Below are 7437 nucleotides of genomic sequence, written 5' to 3'. Positions count from 1 at the left end.
GAATATTAAATGTGAAACAGCAGTGTGAAACAGACTCTCCCAGCTCAGTCTTGAAGAATGTGTTCATTATGTGGTGACGGTTCATTGTGGTGATGGTTTCACGGCTATATCAAAACTTGTCCAGTTGCACACGTGACATATTTCCAGTTTATTGTATGTCAGTTATACCTCAACAAAGTTATTTTTGTAAGTGGGGGGCGGACTCTCACACAGGGTCCTCTCAGACCTTCAGGGAGGCATTCTCTGATCACAGCCCTAAGACAGGGCAGGAACATGTACGTGTTATTCTGCTGTTCTTCAGGCCAAGGTTTCTCTGGGGTCAGCACTGGGGGGGGGGGGGACACCAACTGGAGATGGGACACTGGCTGTCAACAGCAGGTCTCAGCTGTCCGTTGGAGTCACCTGAGGAGGTTGAAAACTCACTGATGCCTGGGGCCCTTCCCAGAGCACTTCACTGGTCTAGGGCAGCCTATCAGGATCGTTAAGGCCCCCAGGTGACACGAATGTGCGGCAGATTTTGAGAACCACTGTTTTAGATCAGTGAGTGGTTTGGCCAGAACCTAGATCGCATCATTTCCAATTCCTTCCCGAGAGTCCGTTGTGCCCAAGAAGCAACCACCAGTTGCCGTCAACACCAAACTGGCTTGAGATTCAAATCTCTGGGGCAGTTTTGCCCCTGAACCAAAGTCCCCCCAACCCTTCCTAGCAGCTGGGCAAATCCCATGGCCAGTAGGTGGCGCTGTATCCTCTGACTTGCAAAAACCCCCACGTCTGGTAGGGCGGCGCTTTCAAAAGACTCCTTTGAAATTGTTTGAATGCGCTAATAGTAAATAATTTCCCCTTGACTTCTTGGTCTCTTCAATCCTCACTCTTGTGCCAGAGAAACATGAATATGACTCTTATAATCTCACTCTAGTAATATTTGCATCATTTTCCCTGGGTCATTAGAGATCGTACGTGGTTCCCTTCATTGGCTCTAAGATAACTGAGTATTGAAGTCATGTTAACATCGTGCATAAAATTTGATACAACTGTTTAGATAACAGATTTTTTATTTCATGGCAATTTTCCAAAATAGAAAAAGGAAATTCATTTTCACTGAAAAATTCTTCAGTTAAGGTAAAAGTACAAAATGCCACCAATGGGAAGTCTCTTTCATCAGCTTTCATGAGGTGAGCAGGTCTGGCTGTTTAAGGGAATGAGGTTGAGGAAAGGCCTGGGGCACAGCATAGGGGCCTTCCCCTCAACCTCCAGTCATGAAATGTGTGTTATTTTACTCAAAGAAGCCTGGGACAAATCATCAAAGGCTTAATTCCTGCAGACCTGATTTTCTGAGCCCACAGTCATGACATATGGTCCAATAGAATTTTCTTCTGCCTTCAGGTGAGAGAAGGAAAACATTCTGCACAGGTCAGTTCTGGAACGTTTGGACTAAGTATCAAGGGATGAGTCAGAGTTGACTAGTCGGAAGAGAGAAGGGATAAGGCCTTCTTCGAGGAAGAAACACCAACATGCAAAGGTGAGAGTGTGTTTATGAGGCAGAAATGCCGGGTGGGGGGTCGGAGGGCCTTGCGTGTCACATAATCACTGGATTCCTGGTCTTTCAGTTATACCAAGTATGTATCCCATCTTCTTTTTCTAAAGAGCAGGCTAAACAACTATAATTAGTAAGGCATTGACCACATCTTCTAACGTAGATAACTTGCAAGCCCTCCGTGGTCTCTTTGGAAGGAAGGAACCCAGCTTGCTCAAGTTAAGGCCTGTGAGTATCCTGCCTTGGGTCTGACTTGGCTCTGTCCTTCTGCGCCACTTGGAAAACAGTGATTTGGGTGACCTCGTCTAAGAGCCACACACCCCTCAGCTAATTACATTTTGGCCTGTTGATCTGAGAGGGTGAAAGGCCCTGTGTTTGCTGTCAGTGAAGATTTAATTGTGGTTGGGGACGAGTGCTGGAAGGACAGCTATACAGCATAGAGCTCTTGTGACCAAAGGCCTGCTGTAACCCTGGAGGGGCCATCTGTTTAACATGACTTAGACTTGTAGGTCAAAGCTATTGCCCTTAGAAGTCATTCAGGGATCTCCCAAATTGAGGAAGTATTCAATTAATTACTGAATGCCGACCATGTACCAGGAATTTTCAGATGTATTTACTAATTTAACCTGCATACAAATATTTTCTAAAATAATCATAAGACTACCTATTGCACTTTAGAAAATATTACAATATTACCATGTATTTCTTTAAAATACACTCAAATTATGTCAAGACTATGTCATAGTCACACTGAAGATCAGAAATTCCAAATGAGGCAGCTGTGATGTAGTAGAAAGAAGAATGGTCCCCGGAGTCAGGAGATCTTGGCTCTCTCACTTATCACTTCTCTAAGCCCCAGTCCAAAAGGGGAGAATAAGGCATGTTTTACAGTGAGGATTTGTATGAACTATACATACCTGGTTGGGCACCATCCTTTGGGCCTGAGCGTGGCAACTTTTTGAACTGTGTCTTTGTGAGGAAGCTGGAAAGCCAGCAAATCTCCTACAGTGCAACAAGGCCCTTCTTTCCTACCTGACCTGACCGCGACGCTGGGCTAACACCAGAGCTCCATGTGATGAACTGTGGATAGTGCCAGGCCGGTCAGCTAGGATTCCTAGCCACATTTTCTGACTAAAGTCAAGTGTGGCCTCTGGAAGGCTTGTGGTCTGAATGTTTAGTTGAACCTAGGAGGGACCTCAGGTGGCCACTGCAGGCATCGTGGCTTATTTCATGATCTCTGAAATGTTAGAGCAGACAGTGACTTATCTCTACTGAAGCCAGGGAAAAGGAAACTGTCAAAGAAGGAGCTTGGGTTTACATGGAATGAAGAATTTGCTGTGATTAATGATTAAACAATCAGAGCATCTTAGCTAGGGGGCTTATGGAAGATCCTGCGACATCATTTAAAGAGGTGCATCAGGGGCGCCTGGGTGGCTCAGTCGGTCAAGCGTCTGACTTCGGCTCAGGGCATAATTTCATGGTTCATGGGTTCAAGCCTCACATCAGGCTCTCTGCTGTTAACCTGAATTCTGCTTTGGATCCTCTGTCTCCCCCTCGCTCCGCCCCTCCTCCATGCTCCTCCCCGACTCTACTGTTTCAAAAATAAACAAACATCTAAAAAAATTGTTTAAGAGGTGGGGTGACCATCTTCAGAGTCCATTCTCAAGACAGATCTTCACTGACTTCCCACAGGCCTTGCACCCTCTGTTAAAGGGCAGTGGTTTTTTGAAGGACAACTTTCAGTTGGTACAACAGGTTATGTAAAGCAGAGCCTGCTGCCAAGTGCCAAACACATTTGACTTCACAAGTAGTAATTACAGAACCAGGTCTGGCATGGACTAGAGTCTTCTCTTTCCACGTGAGCAAACTGTGGTCCAAAGAGGGGCAGGCCGTTGCACGGCTGCTCAGCTAGGTTATGGCATTGAGACTGGAACTCAGTTCTTCTGATTTGGAGCCCAGATTGCTAGTTTTCCTCCACTAGCAATTATATATGAAGAGCTATATTCCACAGAAGGGCAGCAGGCCCTGCACACAGGCCAAAGTTGGATCCCAATAGCTAGCCTGATGCTTGTTGCAGTGCTATTGGCCCTTGGCTTCCTGTAGACCCTGTCCCCAAGCAGTTACTCATCTCCATGCCCCCACCCCACCCCGACCTGGTCCCCCAGAAAGACATAGGGGGTCAGAAGCTTGTCCTACCTTTTGAAAAGCTGCTGATCTTCTAGCTAAGCATTGTCTTAAGGACTGCTGATAGCGCTAACGCAAGGCAGGAGAGAGAGACAGGAAGAAAGTGGGAGGTGGCAAGTAAGGGAATGGAGTGTAGGTGAAAAGGAGGATAAAAAGAAGGTGGTTCTCAGGTGGCCAATGCTCAGCTTCCAGGAGCATTCCCAAGTTACTGGCTTCTTCCCTCCTGTCTTCAGATGTCTCCGTCCCTGCCTGTGTTCACTGCCTTCTGTCCCATCCTCCTACTCTGTGGCATTTCCCCAGGCCACATCTGCGTGGACCGCACCTGCTCTGTGCCCCTTCCCCCCCATCCCCTGCTCTCTCCTTTTTTCTTGCTACTTACTCTCCAGGTCTCTAGACATGATTAATTTAAAAGGTGTGGGGTGTGTGTGTGTGTGTGTGTGTGTGCTTGTATTCATTCATTGTAATTTTATTGAGACAACTGGAAAAGAATCCATGCCTCTAGGTGGTGTGAAGTAACTTCTAGAAAGAAACATATCCTGATGGCTTTGCTGGCGTGGAGAAGGCACATTTAGGGAAGGACTCCAGCAGTCTCTTCGGGGTCCAAGCCCTACGGATAATTTTAAAGACAAGTTTTCTGAAAAGAAAACACACATGCCAAAATTAGTTGAAAAACATAACAACTTTTCACTGTAATTTAATTTACGGATATTATTTTTAAATGTTTCAGTTCATGAAAGCCAGAAAACAGATATTCCCTCTGGAATAGATAATCTTAAAAATATTTTCAAAACTAACCTTTGAAAAATTGCTCTCAGAAAGATATAATAATGAGTGTTTTCAGAATTGATAATTATATGAACAGGACGAGGGCTGAAAACATGCAGCTTATTTAGCAAGAGCATGCTAGCTACTTCATAAATGAGTTTAAAATGCTTGCATATGCTTCTTAGCCTCAGAGAAATGTGACATTTCTATGACTTACGGCTACATTTTTACATTAAGAGCAACAACAAACAGAAAGCCCATTCCTTATTGTTGAAAATTTCTGTCAAGACCTGTTTTGTATTCCATTTCTTCATGTGAAATTCTATCCACCTCAGGCTTGGCATAACCCCAATGTGACTGCTTAACCCAAAAACAAACAAAAATAACAGGGATCTATTATAGGCCAGTTAACATCATAGGCTATTTTCACCAAAATGGAACCTGGTGTGCTCACCACGGCTTGTCATGTGCCCATCTCCCGTGTGTACCCATTACCTCGACATTGCCTCTAGCTGTGTCCTTGGTGGTCCCCTAGTGCCTGTAAACTCTGAGAGCCAGTACAGGGGTTATATTTTCCTAACCCCAGGACCATGGTGCACAGGAGGAGAAAAACCTATAAAGAACATTTTCCTATAAAAAGAAATCGCATTCGGGAGGCACCTGGGTGGCTCAGTTGGTTGAGCATCTGACTTCAGCTCAGATCATGATCTCGCAATTTGTGGGTTTGACCCCACATTGGGCCCGCTGCTGTCAGCCTATCAGCCCCCTTCAGATCCTCTGTTCCCTCCCCTCTCTTTGCTCATTCCCCCATTTGTGCTCTCCCAAAAACTAATAAATATTTTTTTTAAAGAAATATAATTTGGTATTTTTTAAATTTTTCAATATTTACTTTATTTCTGAGAGAGAGAGAGAGAGAGAGAGAGACAGTGCGAGTGGGGGAGGGACAGAGAGAGAGGGAGAGACAGAATCTGAAGGAGGCTCCAGGTTCTGACCTGTCAGCACAGAGCCTGACGCAGGGTCCAGCTCGTGAACTGTGAGATCACGCCTGAGCCGAAGTTGAACACCCAACCGACTGAGCCACCCAGCCACCCCTAGAATTTGGTATTTTTAAAATAAAAAGTTAATATTAACTTTAAAGAAAATGTTGTACATGCTTCATAGCCCTGTTAATTGCTGCAAAGGAATTTTGTAACATTCTGTCACCAGGGTCATTCATTTCTTGCACTGTGACAAATCCTAGGCAGGACTGTTAAAAGCAGAGGAAATGAAGCATATTATCTAAACTAAGGTGAACACCCCAGTGTTGTTGTCGTCTCCTCTCACCTTGAATAATGACCTGCATATTAAATTACAACTATGTATCGGCAAAAATTTTTTGATCTGGATTATAGATTGAATTTCACAATGTGCCAACTCACTATGGGAATGAGTTGGCATGTAAATCTGAATTGTGAACCAGAAAAGTTTTAACTAATCTGATTTTTTAACTATTTTTTTTAAATTATGGCAAAATATACATTACATAAAATTTACCATTTTAGCCATTTTAAAGTGCACAGTTCAGTGGCATTAAGTACGCTCACAGTGTTGTGCAGCCATCACTACGATCCATTCATTCCCAGAACTTTTCCATTACCCCAAACTGGAAATTTATAGCCATTAATTAATAATTCCCCATCCCTCCCCGCTCTATGAATTGGCCTACTCTCGATACCTCAAATATGTAGAATCGTATAATATTTGTCCTTTGTGTCTTGCTTATTTCACTCGGCATGTTGTCACAGTTTATCTGTGTTTTTTTTTTTAATTTTTTTTTTACATTTATTTATTTTTGAGAAACAGAGTGAGACAAAGCGTGAGTGGGGGAGGGGCAGAGAGAGAAGGAGACACAGAATCTGAAGCAGCCTCCAGGCTCTGAGCAAGCGGTCAGCACAGAGCCTGATGCGGGGCTCGAACCCACAAACTGTGACATCATGACCTGAGCTGAAGTGTGACGCTCAACAGACTGACCCACCCAGATGCCCCACAGTTTATCTGTGTTATAGCACGTGTCAGAATTGAATTCCCTTCTAAGGCTAAATAATAGTCCAGTGTATGTAGATACTACATTTTGTTTATCCACTCATCTGTCCATGGACATCTGAGTTGTTTCCACCTTTTGGCTATTTTGAATACTGCTGCTTTGAACATGGGTATACAGCTGTTTGAGTCCCTTTTTTTTTTTTCCAATTACTCTGGGTATATCCCCAGAACAGCAGTTGCTGGATCATATGGGTAATTCTGTGTTTAACTTTTTTAAATGTTTATTATTTTTGACACACAGAGAGAGAGAGAGAGAGAGAGAGAGAGACAGAGCATGAGTGGGGGAGGGGCAGAGGGAGAGGGAGACACAGAATCTGAAGCAGGTGCCAGGCTCTGAGCTGTCAGCACAGAGCCTGACGCGGGGCTCGAACTCACAGACCGTGAGATCATGACCTGAGCCCAAGTCGGATGCTCAACCGACTGAGCCACCCAGGCACCCTTCTGTGTTTAACTTTTTGAAGAACTAATCTTGTTTTAACACTAGAAGACACATAACATTTCTCTGGGTTATCCTTGCTCAAACCTTGAGAGTGAACCCCAAGCCAACCAGGGGTCTCCTTTGGGCCCGGCAGCTCAGCAGTGATCGGCAATGGGATGTGCTCCCAGCAGCTACAAGGGAAGCCGTTCCAGACGCCTTGGGCAGTGCTGCGGGTCTCCCTTTCTGAGCAGGTGCATCTGTACACCCTGACTCTGCCCCTTAGAGGAAGGCAAAGCATTTGAAGGGCACTTCCACCCCCCAGCATAATGAAATGAAGAGTTCTAGGACAGGGTAAAAGGCGCAAACTAGAAACAAAAAGCTTCAGAGGAATTAGAAAAGGCATTTGCAAAATAGTTCTAAGATAATGGAGCATGGAAGAATGTTGTCATCATTT

The sequence above is a fragment of the Prionailurus bengalensis genome, chromosome C2 (genome assembly GCF_016509475.1).
Source record: "Prionailurus bengalensis isolate Pbe53 chromosome C2, Fcat_Pben_1.1_paternal_pri, whole genome shotgun sequence".
In the NCBI taxonomy this organism is placed as follows: domain Eukaryota; kingdom Metazoa; phylum Chordata; class Mammalia; order Carnivora; family Felidae; genus Prionailurus; species Prionailurus bengalensis.
This window is presented reverse-complemented; position numbering follows the sequence as displayed.